This window comes from Elephas maximus, chromosome X (genome assembly GCF_024166365.1).
Source record: "Elephas maximus indicus isolate mEleMax1 chromosome X, mEleMax1 primary haplotype, whole genome shotgun sequence".
Taxonomy (NCBI): Eukaryota; Metazoa; Chordata; class Mammalia; order Proboscidea; family Elephantidae; genus Elephas; species Elephas maximus.
Genome location: NC_064846.1, coordinates 134938280 through 134956404, shown reverse-complemented (window position 1 = coordinate 134956404; position 18125 = coordinate 134938280). Strand labels below are relative to the sequence as shown.

The following is an 18125-nucleotide window of genomic DNA, read 5'->3' as shown; positions in this document are numbered from 1 at the left end:
TGTGAGGGCACAGAAGATTCTCTGAAGGGAGCAGGCAGCTGGTGGTATGGAATTTAGGAAAGGGGGAGAAGCAAGTTAAAAAAGCTGAGGCTGCTTCTTGGATCAGGTGGACACTTGAGGCTATGTTGGCATCTCCTCCCTGAAGGGTAGATGAGCGGGTGGAGGGAGGGAGCAGGCTGTCTCATTAGGGGGAGAGCAATTGGGAGTATGTAGCAAGGTGTATATAAGTTTTTGTGTGAGAGACTGACTTGATTTGCAAACTTTCACTTAGAGCACAATAAAAATTTAAAAAAAAAAAAACCTCAGGCTACCAGGTCCGGAGGCCCGTGGGGCTTGGACAAAGAATCCAAAGTGGGGCAGAGGTTCTTGGGCAGATTCTAGAGGATGAATCCCCAAAATGCCCAGAGCAATCTTCCAGATCAATCTTCTAAGGCTGGCGATTGAAGGAGAATCTCCTCGGTAAAGCGGAACCAGCAGCCACACATGGCAAGTGGGATTCCTAAACTGTCTTCCCTAACCTCCCTCTCCCAAACCAAACAACCAAGCCAGTTGCTCCATAGGCTTTTCAAGGCTGTGACCTTTCGGAAGCATATCACCAGGTCTGTCTTCTGAAGCACCTCTGGGTAAATTCCAACTGCCAATCTTTTAGTTAGTAGTCAAGTGCTTAACCATTTGCACCACCCTCGGACTCCTTTCCCTTCCTCTACCACACCCCAAATTCCCATCTGCCATGTAGACATGGGTGTGAGAGGGAGAAGATGAAATGGGGGCTCCCTCCAGTATAAATCCTGAGTCCAAAAGAATGGAGGTCTAAGAGTCACCCCAGAAAATTACCACCCACCCCCACTCCAGGTTCTCCAGCCTCAGGTCTCTTCCTGGCTTGAAAGTAACAAGACATTCCACCCCTACAGTGCACTGTAACACCTGCCTTCTGCCCTGTGGAATGGCCAGGGCTGATGAGAAGTCCCCCAGTGCTGGGGCCTAAGGCCTCCCTCGTATAACTACCCTTTGCACAGGTCAGTGACTTATCAAGCAGAGGGGCCAGCAGAACACCCTGGGGTTCTTGGTCTCTCTGCAAAGGCCAGGGATGAAGAGATGGATGGATGGACAGATGGACCGAGTTCCCCAGCCCCTGCTGGCTTCTTGCTCTGGAACCTTACAGCTCTTACAATTGAGAGGGTTTTCCGAGTGTCTTGTCTACTTGCTCCCAACTAAGGCTTTAAAACACTCCCTTTTCTCTGCTCCTCAGGAGACAACAAACAGCTGGACAACCTCCCGTAGGAAACTGTCACGTTTCGTTAACTGCCATTCCACATACGTGACATCATGGAAAGAGGGAGGGTTTGCAGACAGGCAGGCCCAAGTTTGAGAAGCAGACCTAAGACCTTTGAGCTGTGTGATCTTGAGCAGCCTATGAAACCTCTCTGAACCTGTTTCACCACTGGTAATATGAGGGTTGTAATCATAACTTCTCAGGAGTGTTGTGAGAAAAGAGGCCATTCCCAAGAAGTACCTGGCATCGTGGTAGGTATTTTCTTTTCTTTTTCAGGAAATGAGCTAGAGGTGGTGGAAACTAACATAGGCTTTTGTGTCTAAACAGGCCTGGGTTGGAACCTGCTTCACCACTCACTATGTGGCTTGGAGCCAAGGTAGTGAATTCTGAGCCTCAATCTCCTAATCTCTAAAAGGGTATAATAATACTTAACCTGCAGGGTTGCTATGAGAAATAGAAATATTTTACATAAAGCTCCTGGCACATTAAAAAAAAAAATGAAATGCCATCAACTCAACTCTGACTCATGGCGACCCCATGTGTGCAGGGTAGAACTGTGCTCCAGAGGGTTTGCAAGGCTGTGGCCTTTTGGAAGCAGATCGCCAGGCCTGTCTTCCAAGGTGCCTCTGGGTGGGTTCAAACCACCAACTTTGTGGTTAGTAGCTGAGCACTTAACTATTTGCACTCCCAAAAAATAGGTGTTTAATAAGCGGTAACCATTATTGTCTCTTGTGAAAGGAGATGGGGAAACTGAGGCACAAAATGGCCTGCTCCGATAGTGAATCAGTGATGGGGTCTAGGCACCAGTGTGGCCCAGGGGAGACATTACCAATGCTTGGTCCCCAGCAGCAGCCCTGTGGAAACAGGACCCTTCAGGCTCCCTGTGATTAGGATTTGGCCTGACCTTTAGAGTAGCTGGAGCTCACAGGGTGGGCAGGGGCCTGAGAGATAACTTTGTCTAGTTTTTGGAACCAGAACCCAGGTCTCTTGACTCCCAGTCCAGTGCTTTCCCTAAACCTTCACAAGGCAGCATAGCAAGGTCTTCAAGAACACTGGGGCTTCCTCAACAAGTTAAACATAGAATTACCATATAATCCAGCAATTCTGCTCCTGAACGTATACCCAAAACAATTGAAAGCAGGAACTCAGATACATGTATATGCATGTGCATAGCAGCACAATTCACAATTGCCAAAAGACGGGAACTGCCCAAAAGTCTATCAACAGACGAATGGATAAACAATGCATGGTACACACATGCAGTGGACTATTACTCAGCCATAAAAAGGAATGAAGTTCTGATAATGCCACACCATGGATGAACCTTGAAAACATCATGCTGAGAGAAAGAAGTCAAACATAAAAGACCACATAGTGTATGATTCCATCTGTTGGAAATATCCAGAACAGGTAGGTCCATCGAGACAGAAAGGAGATTGATTAGTGCTTACCAGGGCTGGCAAGGGAGGAAATAGGGAGAAACTGCCTAACGGGTACAGGGTCTCCTTTTGGAGTGAGGCAAATATCTTGGCCCTAGATAGAGGTGGTGGTTGCACAACACTTTGCATGCAGTAAATGCCACTGAATTGTTCCCTTTAAAATGGTTAATTTTATGTTATGAGAATTTCACCTCAATAAAAAGTTTTAAAAAAAATTGAAAACGAATAAAGAGCACGGAGCCGCACTGTGTTGGCTTTACTCCTGGTTCCACCACTTGGGACTGTGTGACCACTGGCCCTGGCTAGGCCTCTCTGTGTCTCAGTAATGGGGGTAATAACAGTGTCTACCTCAAAGGGTTGTTGTGGTGACGGTGAAACAGTGCCTGGCACATACCAAGTCCCCAATCAATGTTAGCTATGATTATTATTCCCTCTTTGCCACAAGAGCTTTGATCCTCAAAGACCCATTAATTGTGCAGCCCCTTCTTGAAGGGATTAAAAAAAAAAAGCAAATGAAATTTTACATGAAATCATCACTGTAATATTTCTGCTGCCAGGACAAATCATTAGGAAGAGGAAAAAAAAAACCTGGCAGTGATACCACACTGGCCTGCTCAGAATGAAAAGGAACATTAATATGGCAGCTGCCCAGGTAACGGCTGGGGAAGGGGTAGGAGAGGGGAGGGCTCCCCAAGGGAGGGGACGCTGACCTCACTGGGGTGTGAGAAAGGGGCCTGTCAATCAGGAACCCCCGTGAGGTAAAGGGATCTCTCCACCAAATGGGAAGAGGCGCAGAGCCAGCCTGAGCTCTGAGAAGAAGACAGGACCCCCAGAGACCCCTATGAAGCCTGGGGTCTGGCTCAGCATCCTCTTGGCAGCAGCCCTCCCAGCAGTGACCCCTGAGTCTGAGCAGTGCCCCATCAGTCTCTGGCTCTGATGCCCCCTTCTTCAGGACCAAGTAACCTGAACCTGCCTCCATTCTCCACAGACCACTGGACCGAGCAAGAAGCTTCCCTAGGGATCCAAGAGGCTGGCAGCAAGAAGCAGTAGACCCAGGGTTGTCCCACCTCTGCCTCTCTCTCACCTCCCCCATCCCCTTTCTGTGCATCAGTTTCCTCAACTGAAAAGTGAGGTTGTGGTTTTAAAAGCTGTGTTGGAGGGCCCAAGGGTAGGCAGGGGACTGGTAGAGGCCAAGGTTGGGTATGGGCCTCCACCCTGCTTCTCCCAGAGCCAACCCATCTGTATCTGACTTGTGGACCTGAGTTACAGTTAAACATGATGTTGTTTAACAAAAGGGTTAAATTACTTCAAATGTGAGAACGTGTAAAGCCCTGAGTGGAGGGTGTCTAAACACCCCTTCCCTGTTAAGTGTCCTCTGTCCTAGGAGCACCAAGGGCAGGTTGCGGGAGCTGGCTTGGCCCTGGCTCTGGATCCAGAAGGAGAAGTTTTGATCTAGAGGGCTTGCTGATGATCCTCCTTCTTGAGCAGCCAACCATCCTCAGGTGTCAGTTTATCCTCCGGCAAGGGCTGGCTGGACACAATGCCTTGGCCCAAGGCCTGCCTTCAGGAGCCAAACCCAACACTCTCCTCAGCTTCCTGGCTTATGCCAGCACACTCCTTGGCAAAGGAGGTGACCAGCGGGCTCAGGGCACACCAGGAGGTTGTCTCACTGGTCCCTACAGAGCAGCTGAGAGTCATATTCTGGATTCAAGCCTAGGGTGTCCCAATAGGCAACATATCCTGCTGGCTATGGTGGGCAGCAAAGGGTAGAGGAGCATTTCAACCTTGTGGGGTCTGCCTGAGCCCACCCCTGGGACCTTCAGGAAGTGAGCAACCATGGCCCAGCCACTCTCTGATGTGAGGCCCCAGTTGTAAATTCAATCTCGGGGGCCCTGACCAAAGACAGGGACCACTGGCTAAGTCACGGAGGCATGTCTCTGATAGTTTCCTTACAGCACATTTCGTCAGGCGTGAGGGAGGGCATTCGTGCATTAGGCATGCCAGAGCTACAAGTAGGGATGGAAATTTCCTTATAGGGGGAAAAACCAGGGACCCATAGCCTATTTTATAGCTTTGCATCTGGCTGGCTCAGTGGGGTGCTAATCTGAGCTCCTTGGTATAGCAGTTAAGGCCCTCCTAAGTTAGGACCCCTGCCTGCTCTCCCATATCAGATCCAGCCCCTTCCCACCACGTGGCCCCTCTGAACTCTGCAGTGCGTCAACTATCAAGTCACAGTCTTGCCCCTGTGCCTTTGCATATCCTGTTCCCCACCCCCCCCCCCAGCAATGCAATGACCATCTCCTTTCTCCTGTCTACTCTCAACATTATCTACCTGGCAAGCTCCTACTAGCCCTTTAAAACCCACTTTTCCCTTCCTCTGTAAGGCCTTCTCTGATTCCTTCCAGGGAGAGTTTCTCACCCCCTCCTTTGTCTCCCCACAATATCTCACAAATACACATCACAAATTTTTGTGTACATGTATACTTGCATGATTGTATGAATTTTTGTCCCACCTCCTTATACAAATTATTTGAGATGGCATCAGGAATAATGATAACCATCATCTATCAGCAGCCCAGTGTGTACTCTGCACCTGTTGACAGGTATTTCCCACAAGAACCCTGCAATGTGGATACTATTACTCCATTTCACAGATGAGAAGACGAAGGCTCAGAGAGGTTTGGTCTCCTTCCTGAGGCCGTACACCGGGAAAGCTAAGTCAAGACACAGCCATCATTCTTTGAGATTCCAGCGCCCAGGATTTTTATTGCTTTCTCACCACACTGAGCTGCATCCTTAAGGTCTTACCCATTTCTGTATCTCCAGTCCCCACCAGTTCCTGCACCGTCAATACTAGTGAAGTGGCTGGGCCAGGTGAAGTGACAGACAGCCTGACCACTAACAGTCTGACAGTGACCCCCTTTGTACTCAAAGTGTGGTCCTCGGAGCAGCAGCATTAGCACCACCTGGGAACTTGGACAGACTCTCAGGCTCCACTCAGACGTCCTCAATCAGAATCAGCATTTCAACAAAATCCCTGGGAGATTTGTGAGCACAGGAAAGTCTCTAGTTGAGGTACCTGTTTCCAGGAGAAAGAGCCAGAGGAAGCTTCTAGCAGAGGGAGCTGACAGAGCAGAGGGAACCAAAACAAAAAACAAAAAAAACAAACCCATTGCTGTCGAGTCAATTCCAACTGAGAGCAACCCTATAGGACAGAGTAGAGCCTTCTCATAGGGTTTCCAAGGCTGTAATCTTTAGGGAAGCAGACTGCCACATCTTTGTCCCACGGAGCGCCTGGTGGGTTTGAACCACTGACTGTTCAGTAAGCAGCCGAGTGCTTAACCACCACACCACCAGAGCTCCTCAGCAGAGGGAACAGGTCACTCTTAAAAAGCACTTCCAATGCTTCTCACCACACAAGAGAAAATGTAAAATTTCCTTTCTCGTTTCCACTTTTACTTTGCTAATTTCTTCCACAATAATTTATTAGACTGTAAAAGGTGTCAAAATTTTAACTGTGTTTTTTCCTTTCTTTGATATGCTCAGTCTTAGGAAGTAGAAGCTAATGTCAGGGAAAACCGTTTGGTCTTATTTGGTAAAGCTGAACATGCACATACTCTTAGTTCCACTCCCAGGGATACACCCCGAGAAATGTGTTACATATATTCACCAGTGAGGCAGGGGTGGTTCAGTGGTAGAATTCTCGCCTTTCACGCAGGAGACCCCGGTTCAATTCCCGACTAATATACCTCACGCACAACCACCACCCACCCCTCTATCAGCAGAGGCTTGCATCTTGCTATGATACTGAACAGGGTCTCAGTGGAACTTCCAGACTAAGAGGGACGAGGAAGAAAGGCCTAGTGATCTCTGTCCGAAAATCAGCCAGTGGAAACCCTATGGATCACAACGACCTGATCCACAACCTGTCATGGGGACGGCACAGGACTGGGCAGCATTTTGTTCCATTGTGCATGGGGGTTGCCATGAGTCAGGGCTGACTGGCCGACGGCTAACAACAACAGCAACGTGTCCACCAAAAGGCATGTACTAGAATGTCCATAGCAAAGCTAACCTGCCCCAAAGCCCATCTACGGCTCGGTAGCGGGATGGATAAATAATGGTGGCACAGTCAAACAATGGACTACTACACAGCAGCGAGAATGAACTAGAGCTACATTCAACAAGGTAGATAAATCTCGCCATCATAATGTTGAGCAAAGGAAGCCAGGTCCAAAAGAGTACATGCTGAATGATTCCACTTCATAATGCTCAAAGACAGGCAAAGCCATGCCCTGGGTCAGGTCAGGTCGGGATATCCTCCTTGGCGGAGGCAGTGCCTGGGAGAGGGTGTGAGGGGGGCTCTCAGGGGGCTGCCATGTTCCGAGTCCTGCTCTCACATGGGAGCTTTCCGTTTGTAAAACAGCTTCAAGCTGCACACTTAGAATACATGCATTTCTCTGAATGTAGGTTATACTTCAATAAAAAGTTAAAAAAAAAAAAGCTAATGTTGCCTAATGGCCTAAATTCTATGAATATGCAATAAACTTGCAGCATAAGAATTTTGTCCTGCAATTTGCCGCTGACTCGGAGTTCGGAGGTGTCAGGGTAACAAAGCATCCCAGGGTGAGCATTGGACAGGAAGCATTAGCTGCCCCCCAGGAGCCTCAAACACCTGACGGGGTTTCTCCTGCTTAAAATTAAAAACCTGCCCACAAGGCTGCAGAGAAAGGGAGAATGCACCACCTACCCTCATTTTGCAACAATATTAACTGTGGGAGTTGAACACAGTGGGTAGTGGGACTGTCTATAGCTGACAGCTGGACACCAGGTCCCTGTTCCTGGAGGGCGAGGCCGTGGTTTATTTATCTTTACGCACCCCCCACACTCACAGACACACACACACACACACACACTAACACACGCTCACATATACACATTCACACACACTCATACACGTACATGCTCTCACACACGCTCACACCCTCAAACACACTCACACTCATGCACACACTCACATATACACAATCACACACTCAAACATGCACATACATACACACACACACTCACATATGCATGTTCATACTCACCTACACACACACTCACTACACACAAGCTCACACACACTCACACACAGCCTTATCCACAAAGGCACACAAATGTCTGTTGTTTAACAAATGGCTGCCTATAGACCATAGCACTTTAGCCCTGGGAAGAGTAATAGTATCAGGCTTTTCTTTTGCACTTGCTGTGCGCCCAGCACACATGAAGCACTTTATACACATTGTCTCATTGAATCCTCGCGATCACCCTGGAAGGTCAAAACCCATTGCTGTCACGTCAATTCCGACTCCTAGCGTCCCTATAGGGCAGAGTAGAACTGCCCCAATGGGGTTTCCAAGGAGCGACTGGTGGATTTGAACTGCCGACCTTTTGGTTAGTAGCTGACCTCTTAACCACTGAGCCACCAGGGCCCCTGGGAGGTAAGGACCATTATTATTCCCATTTTATAGATGAGGCTCAGAGGGGTGAAGACAGTAACTTACTCAAGGTCACACAGTAATAGGTGGCAGAGTGGGGGTCACATCCAGAGAGGGCATTTGATCCAGAACCTGCTTTTCCTCTGTGCTTCGCTGCCTTGGGAACCATGTTTTCTGAACTTTACAAATACGGTCACTAAGATTAGCTAATAAAGACACAGGACACCCAGTTCAAGTTGAACTTCAGGTAAACAATAAATAATTTTTAAGTATGTCCACGCACTATTTGGGATATACTCATACTAAAAATTATTCGTTGTTTATCTGATATTCAACTTGAACTGGATGCCCTGTGTTTTACCTGACACCCCTAGCACTGGGGCCCAAGGAGATGGTTTGCAGAGACTCCTCATGCAATGCTCTTTCCACTCATTGCAGCCTGTCAGGGATTGAATTATGTCCCCCCCAAAAATCTGTGTATCAATTTGGCTGGGCCATGATTCCTGGTAATGTGTGATTTTCCTATATGTTGTAAATCCTGCCTCTATGATGTTAATGAGGCAGGACTCAATCTACAAGATTGGATTGTGTCTTGAGGCAATCTCTTGAGATATAAAAGAAAGAAATGAGCAGAGAGACACGGGGACTTCATACCACCAAGAAAACAGCACCAGGACCAGAGCGCATCCTTTGGACCTGGGGTCCCTGCACCTGAGATACTCCCAGACCAGTGGAAGACTGATGACAAGGACCTTCCTCCAGAGCCGACGGAGAGAGAAAGCCTTCCCCTGGAGCCAGCATCCTGAATTTGGACTTGTAGCCTACTTAACTGTGAGAGAATTAACTTCTCTTTGTTAAGGTCATCCACGGGTGGTATTTCTGTTATAGCAGCACTAGATGACCAAGACAGAGCCCCTCTCTGAACCTCCTCACACTCCATGTATCTACAACTGAACCCATCACTTTTCCCTAATTAGCAGCCCTCCCAACTTCCAGTTGTTGTCAGTGACACCACTGTTCACCATATCATATGGCCACTGCTATCACTCCTATCTCTGAAGTTCTGTGGCACTTAGTGTCCACCCGTGTCTAGCATTTACACAAAGTGCCTGGGGACACTGGCTGACCTCAAAGCATGTAACTTTTCTCACCCCAACAAGATTGCAAATTCCTTACCATCTGCATCTCGTATTTCCTGTATCGTACTAAGTCAGGCTTCCTGTGCTAAGGCCCCACCATGTTCCCAGCTGGGGCCACTTAAGCCCCACCTTCAGCTCAGCCCAACCCTAGGCTGTGGGAGTGTGGACCTCTCCCCGGGGGAAACCCAGGGGCTCCTGAATTCATAGTGCCGTGACTCAGCCTTGCCACAGCTTCCTCTTTGACCTAGAACCCTAGTTCCAGAAACTAGGTGTTCCAGTTATCTCTCGCTACATAGACAAAACCAAACCAACCCCCGTTGTCTTCAAGTTGGTTCCGACTCATAGGGATCCTATAGGACAGAGTAGAATGGCCTCATAGGGTTCCAAGGCTGTAAATCTTTATGGAAGCAGACTGCCACATCTTCCTCCCGAGGAGCAGCTGGTGGGTTCAAACCGCCAACCTTTCAGTTAGCAGCAGAGCACCACCAGGGCTCCTTTGCTGCTTAACAATCCAGCCCAAAACTTAGAGGCTTAAAACAATAACAATCATTCATTTTGCTCATGAATCTGCACTTTGGGCAGGTCTAGATAGAGAGGACTGGTCTCTGCTCCATGTGGCATCATCTTGGCCAGCTCAACTGGGAGCTAGAGGATCCACTTCCAAGATGGTTCCCTCAGGTGGCTGGCAAGTCGGTGCTGATTGTTAGCCAAGAGCTCAGCCAAGCTAAGGACCAGGGGCCTTGGTTCCTCTTCATGTGACCTCTGCACATAGCCTGGGCTTACTTTCAGCCTGGTGAATAGGTTCCAAGAGGAGAATCTCAAGAGAGGACAGGGTCGAAGCTGAACTGCCTTTTATAACCTAGCCTCAAGAGTCACGTAGCATCATTTCTGCCATACTCTTCTAGTTGAGGCAATCACAAAGACCCACCCAGGTTCAAGAGGAGACATAGACTTTACCTCTTGATGAAGAGTGTCAAAGTTCCAAAAGAGCATGTGGTACTGGAGCTATTATTGTGGCCATTTTTGGAAAGTACAACCTGTCATGCAAGACTTGTTACTTGGGACCAAACTAGAACCGTCTAACCAAAAAACCAAACCCACTGCCATCAAGTCAATTCCAACTCACAGTTTTTTTTTTCTACCCTATAGGACAGAGTAGAACTGCCCCACAGGGTTTCCAAGGCTGTGATTTTTACAGAAGCAGACTGCCACATTTCTCCCTTGGAGCGGCTGGTGGGTTTGAACCACTAGCCTTTCAGTTAGCAGTCAAGAGCTTTAACCACTGTACCACCAGGGCTCCTCAAAACATCTAACCAAGGCCAAATTAAGATCTTTGAAGACCCTTAAAAACCAAACCCAGGGCCATCAAGTCGATTCCGACTCATAGCGACCCTATAGGACAGAGTAGAACTGCCCCATAGAGTTTCCAGGGAGCACCTGGCGGATTTGAACTGCCGACCCTTTGGTTAGCAGCCGTAGCACTTAACTACTACGCCACCAGGGTCGAAGACCCTTAGCTCTGAAAATATTATGGCATGCCCTCCCCCAGATATTGACTTGGAGCTCAAGAAACTATTAGTTGAACAACTAAAAATCCAAGGTAGCTGCAAAACAATATATTCAATATGATATCTTTCATATTAAAACACATTCACAAAAACAAAATCATGTTTCTGTGTACATATATGTGCATCAATCTTTTTTTTTTAATCTTAGAGAAACAGCATCCAAGAGGATAACAGTGGTCATGTCTAGAAAAGGAATTGGGATTGAGAGACATTGAGAATGAAAAAGCGGACTCTGGCTTTATCCACAGGGCTTGAATAATTGACAGTGGAAATGTACTCTTGTTAGTTGAGTAATTAAAAATAGAAAGAAAAAAAGTAAGAAAGGGAAGGAAGGAATAAAGCTAGATATATATGCTTCCAACTGCTGTTAGAATAAAAAGCCAACTTCTTAACATGGCACATGTGGTAGATGGAATTATTTGCCCAGCTCTTCCCTCTACCCGTGATGGAATCACACACCCACACCCTTTGCCATCTGATTGCATACCTTCTAGTGGACTTGTTAGCTGCTGTCAAGTCGCCTCCAACTCATGGCGACCCCACATGTAACAGAATGAAGCATCACTTGGTCCTGCACCATCCATGATCATTTATATGTTTGAGTCCACTGTTACCTTCCAACTAAGAGGGCTCATCTTCCAGCATTATATTGGACAATATTCTGTTGTGATCCATAGGGTTTTCACTGATTAATTTTCGGAAGTAGATCGCCAGGCCTTTTTTCCTAGTCTGTCTTAGTCTGGAAGCTCTGCTGAAACCTGTCCACCATGGATGACCCTGCTGGTAACTGAAACACCCAGGGACTGCACTTGACTGCACATAACCTTGACTTTGTTGTTGTTACGTGCGGTTGAGTTCGTTCTGACTCATAGCGACCCTATGTACAACAGAACAAAACACTGCCCAGTCCTGCAGCATCCTTACAATCGTTATGCTTGAGCCAATTGTTGCAGCCACTGTGTCAGTCCATCTTGTTGAGGGTCTTCCTCTTTTTTGCTGATCCTCCGCTTTACCAAGCATGATGTCCTTCTCCAGGGACCGGTCCCTCCTGATAGTATGTCCAAAATATGTGAGATGAAGTCTTGCCATCTTTGCTTCTAAGGAGCATTCTGGTTGTACTTCTTCCAAGACAGATTTGTTCGTTCTTTTGGCAGGCCATGGTATGTATATTCAATATTCTCCATCAACACCACAATTCAAAGGCATCAATTCTTCTTCGGTCTTCCTTATTCATCATCCAGCTTTCGCATGCATATGATGAAATTGAAAATACCATGGCTTGGGTCAGGCGCACCTTAATCTTCAAGGTGAGATCTTTGCTCTTCAACACATTAAAGAGGTCCTTTGCAGCAGATTTGCCCGATGCAGTGTGTCTTTTGATTTCTTGACTGCTGCTTCCATGGGCGTTGATTGTGGATCCAAGTAAAATGAAATAAAATGCCGTACCGTTAATGTAATACCAGAAGGTCAAAAAATGAAGTGCAATCTGTTGGTCCAAAATAGACTTTACATTGTTGATATATAAAATAAAAATATTGTAAAGTATTATTTATCTCATCTAAAAAAATAAAAAACCCATTGCCGTCGAGTCAATTCTGGCTCATAGCGACCCTATAGGACAAAGTAGAACTGCTCCATAGGGTTTCCAAGGAGTGCCTGGTAGATTCGAACTGCCGACATTTTGGTTAGCAGCTATAGCTCTTAACAACTACACCACCAGGGTTTCCTATTTCATCTTAAAGCTGTTGTATTTACATGAATGTGTACACATATTGGAGTTTCTGGGTGGTACAAACAGTTAACACACTAGGCTACTAACTGAAAGGTTGAAAATTCAAGTCCACCCAGATGCACCTCAGAAGAAAGTCCTGACGATCTACTTCCAAAAAATCAGCCATTGAAAACCCTGTGGAGCACAGTTCTACTCTAACACGCATGGGGTTGCCATGAGCTGGAGTCTACTTGATGACAACTGGGTTTTTTTTTTTTTTGGTACACATATTATTATGCTCATAATATATAAATAGTGTATTATATAATTTATAAATGAAGCAGATTGATGCATGGGAAGTCATGAGAATACAATCTTTCACCAGGTACCTCCCTCGGTTAATGTGATCCACTTGAAATCTATGAGACCTTGAGTAGTCTGGCCCTTGACAACAATTCCAGCCCCACCTCCTTCTACACTATTGGTTTGTTTACGAAATTCTAGCCATACTAGCTTTTTAGTGCCTCAAAAGTTTATAGCCTTCTCAGGAAAGATTTTGTCAGCCTGAGCTATTTTCAACTGTTATTTTAGCTAATTCCCACTCGAACTTCATGTCTCAGGAGGACCTCATCTAAACCTCCACTACCTTGTTAATTGCCGTCAAGTCGGCTCTGACTCATGGCATCCCATGCACAATGGAATGAAACGTCGCCCAGTCCTGTGCCATCTACATGATCATTGGTAGGTTCAAGTCCATTGTTTCGACCACTGTGTATTTTGAATACCTTTCAGTCTAGGGGGCTCGTCTTCCAGCATTATATTGGACAATAGTTTGGTGTGATCAATAGGGTTTTCACTGGCTAATTTTTGGAAGTAGATGGCCAGGCCAGGCCTCTTTTCCTAGTCTGGTTTAGTCTGGAAGCTCTACAGAAACCTGTCCACCCGGGGTGGCCCTGCTGGTATTTGAAATACTGGTGGCGTAGCTTCCAGTGTCACAGCAACACATAAGCCACCACAGTACGACAAACTGACAGACATCTGGTAGCCACCTAAGTTAGCTTCTCCCTTGATTGGCCCTCTGATAACACCTTTTTTATTTTTCATAGCCCTTAATATAGTTTTAATTTCACATCTCTGTGATTATTTGATTCCTGTTTCCTCCTCCACATGAGGGCAGAGACCATAACTATTTTGTTCATCAACATATTCCCACTGGTAAGTAGTTTGGTGCCTGGGACAGTACGTTATTAAATAAATGAATAAGGCTGAGTCAGTGGAGGGCCTTAACGGAGGAAGTGGGATTTAAGCTCAATCCAAAGGTATGGGTAGAATTTCATAGAACAAAGATGTGCCCATGGGAGCTCCAGTGACTCTAGGGAGCAGTGATGGATGAAGCAGTTGGACGAGGTCAGGGGGTTACTGCTGAGACCAGGGAGGTACAGGGGCCTTCCCTATCCTGCTGTGGAGCTCCAACTTTATTCAGCAGCCAGTAGGGAGCCATGGATGGGTTTTGATCAAACACAGGAAGTGATAAAGAGCCATAAGAACTCTGTTCTGGAAGGTGCCAGTGGTAGGGAGGCCAGTAGTCTGCGTGTGCGGTGAGGAGGGCAGGGCCTAAGGGAGAAGTATCGCTAAGCAAAGATAGTCTCGGCTTGGAGGTCAGTAGAGAGAAGCGCTCATGCTAAAGGTGTTCAATAGATATTGCTCACCGATAGCGACTGATGTGGTGGAATAACTTTCGTGTTTCTGCCCTGAATAACTGGGGGGAAATGGGGTGGCTACTAAGTGATGGGGGGCAAGACAGGAGAATGGGTTAGTTTGATGGGGAAATGAGTAAGCATAATTTTATATGTGTTGAGTTTCATATGAGCACAGGATGTCTAGAAGACAATTTGGAGATGAGTACCAGAATTTGGGAAAACAGCTAGAGAAGACGCCTTAGTTTGTATTTCCCCAGAAGCAGACTCTAAGACAAGGATTTGTGTGCCCGTAGATTATAGGGAGCTGATCTCTGGAAACACTGAGAAGTGAGACAGGGAAGAGAAGGAAGCAGGGCTTCCAAGGGGTTCCTTCTGTTTCAACCCTCCTGCTGAGAATTCACATTTCTATCAAGTTCCCAGGAAGTTATATGTAAGAATCACAGTGATTCTTACATATAACTTCCTGGGAACTTGTTGGAAATGTAAATTTCCAGCAGGGAACTTGTTAGAGATGCAAACTTTCAGCAACGGGTTGAACCAGACCGAACAGGTTCAAAGCTCTGGAAGGAAGCCATTAAAGGATGAGTTTTCAAGCAAGCTACTACTATGGGCAACTGGAGCTCATTTCTCCTGGGGATCTCCAGGAGCCAATGCAGGACATGCACCTCAGAGTTCTTCCACCTGAGGGTTATGGAGCTGAGGTATTTACACACCCCTTTTTGAGGAATGTTCCCGTGGCTCATTCATCCCTTGGCACTTCCCGGTTACTGTGTACATAGGCAGAGAGGGCTCTGACGGTCAAAGAAAGCCCTCAAGCAAGAAGACACAAATTCTGGCAGTTGGAAATCAGGTAGCTACGTACAGAAATAGAAATGGAAATGCTATTTTCGGTCCCTATTATGAACCCTGGTGGCACAGTGGTTAAAAGCTCGCCTGCTAACCAAAAGATAGGCAATTTGAATCCACCAGCTGCTCCTTGGAAATCCTATGGGGCAGTTCTATTCTATCCTATAGGGTCACTATGAGTCAGAATTGACTTGACAGCAATGGGTTTTTTATTATTATTATGTGCCAAAGGAGCCCTGGTGGCACAGTGGTTAAGTGCTTGGTTGCTAACAGAAAGGTCAGTGATTTGAACCCAAGAGTTGCTCCACAGGAGAAAAATATGGCAGTCTGCTTCCATAAAGATTACAGCTTTGGAAACCCTATGGGGCACTTTTTAATCTGCCCTATAGGGTCACTATGAGTTGGTGTCAACTCCACTGCAACGGGGAGTATGTGCTAAGGAGCCCTGGTGGCACAAAGGTGCTCAGCTGCTAACTAAAAGGTTGGCAGTTCAAACTCAGCCAAGGGAGAAAGACCTGGTGATCTGCTCCCATAAAGATTACAGCCTAGAAAACCCTATGAGGCAGTTCTACTCTATCACATGGGGTCGCTATGAGTCAAAAATTGACCCGATGGTACCCAACAGCAACAATGTTATGTGCCGGGCACATTTCCAGATACTTGCAAGTATTATCATGTTCCACCTCACAAGAACCATTTTAAAGATGATGAGGAAACAGTCTCAGAGAAGATAAGTAACAGTTATAAAGTGGCAGATCACAGATACCCACTTTGCCAAAGGAACCAGCCAAGAAGACATGGGACCATGATGCCTGCAGGGCATTGATGGGACTCAGAAGCTTCCAGCCCCAAGAGCCCACTGTAGCAAGAGGAAATGAAGACAGAGAGAACTCTTAAAAGAACCACAGTAGTGATGGCCATATTTAACTCCCTGAGTAATTACTTGTCATGAAAAACAAAGCTACAAAAGAACATGAAACCCCTACTCTTGTAAGTCAGTAGAGCTGAGTGATAGTAATTCTAAGATTCTAAAGGAAATGAAGCATTTAAATAGCATGAATGTAGACAGAGATGGGAAATCCATCCATTCAGTGGCGCCTGATCCTGAAGATGAGAAAATATCACCCAAGTGAGTTCACTTTTGGGGGTTCACCTAGGGGCTGCCCCACTGAGTGCCAGCTCACACGGTTTATCTCATCTCTGGAAAAACAAGAGAAATACTGAATGGCCGGGTATTACAAACAGAACGTCAGGCTTTCTCAGCCACATCAAGGCCAAAAATAAAGGAAATTAATTTATTGATGTCATGGGCAGGCAAAGAATTGCTTTTGAAGAATTGTAGCAAATGGCTGGGAAAATATGGACCCAAAAAATTGGAAAGCTCAGTTAATGCTAAACAAATTATTAATCATTAACAGTAGTTGGAAAACAGGCCTGTGCAGGCAGATGAAAGGAACTGAGGTCGAGAAGGCTGGAGAAAGGAGAGACGATCAACTGTCTTCAAGGATGTGAGAGGTCATTAGTTATTTTCCTGTAATTTGGTGATTATTAGTGAGGCAGTGTGTGTGTAGCCAGGGGGCAGGGACAGAGGCAGGAAGGAAGGGTGATCATAGCAGAACTACCTGGGGTGCTTTTTCAAAATGCAGGTGACCCATGCCACACCTAATTTTAGCAAATCTTTCAGGGTGGGCTATCTCATCTCAATCTACTATCTGACATCTAATGTCTTACAGTCTTGTCAAAACTCCCATTTTCATATCCTGAGAGTGGGCCTTGCCATATCTCTCCCTTCTGTGGACTTCCATGAAAAGCAAAGAGCTGGCAGAATGTTCTTCCTCCATGGTGGTCCCTCTGACCAGCACCCTGGTGAGACCGATGAGCCCCTGAGAATAGAGCCTGGATGGCCTCGTCTACCATTGTCCCTATTGCCCCCAACCTAGTGCCCAGCACATAGTCAGATGCATGGTTATTGAACGAATGGCACAAGCATATCCCCACCACCAACTGGAATGAACACTCCTGGGCATTTCCTCAAAACAAGAGCAATTGCTAAAGGGACCATGACCTCTCTCTCACTGGAGACATGTCAAAGGAAAACGCCCACCCAGGGAGGCAGGAGATCGGGCCAATGGCCTCTTGAGAAGAATGTTAGTCCTTTCAGCCACAAGAAGCAGCAGCAGCTAGCTGAGGACATTCTATGCTGCCATGTGACAGCTCTGACTGTCGTGGTTGTCACAGCTGTCATGGCGGCCGTGGCAAGCCTGAGCTCCCTCAGGAAGGGCTGCTTAGAGAGATCTCAACTAGACTGCCCTTGTCCTGGGCCCTGGGTGATTTATAGCTTCATCCACACACACACACTCACTCATCCTGTCCACAGCCTGAATCTGGGCTAAGGCCCATAAAATAGGCAACAGCTATTGGCAAATTCATTAATTAGGATTCTGTTTGTACTTTTATTGTGAAGGAAAATCATTTGTCAGCTTAAAGTCAGACCCAGTGCCTGATGAGAACTGTTATTCTAAGAAGGTATCGACTGACAATGATTCTACGTGGCATTCTCTCTCTCTCCCTCCGTCACTGCCATCCCACTCCACCCCACCCCCTCAGCCAGAGAAAGATTCCTGGCCCTCCACTTCAAACGGGGCCTGCCCAGGCCCCTTCTTCCTTGCCAACAGAACCCCAATTTTGTTCAAGTAAAGGGCAGCCGTGTGGGTCAAGGGTGACTGGCCCCCTCCCAACTCCAGAGGGCGAAACTTGATTAATCAAACCAGTCATGGCCATTCCATTTCCTGCTGGGGTTCCTTCAAAATGACACATGGAAGGAACAGTCCCTCTCAAGCCTTTGGACCTGGGCTGGGATATGACACCTGGAGCTAATGAAGCCCTCCTGTGAACATGAAGAGGCAAGCTGGAGGATCAGCTCCAACGTGCTAAAGATGGCAGAGCAGAAATGTAGAAAGAACCTGGAT

General features: G+C 46.8%; 1 long non-coding RNA gene across 7 annotated transcripts in view; it reads right to left on the bottom strand.

Moving 5' to 3' along the window:
- LOC126068908 (uncharacterized) overlaps positions 1 to 18125 on the bottom strand; it is a 191238-nt gene that overhangs the window by 160310 nt on the left and 12803 nt on the right. For 5 of the 7 annotated variants that reach the window (XR_007515770.1, XR_007515769.1, XR_007515772.1 and 2 more), the window contains one exon: positions 11387 to 12290. The exons of the other annotated variants lie outside the window; for them this stretch is intronic. This is a non-coding gene — a long non-coding RNA (uncharacterized LOC126068908). The remainder of the gene's footprint in view (positions 1 to 11386; positions 12291 to 18125) is intronic. 7 annotated transcript variants of the gene reach the window in all.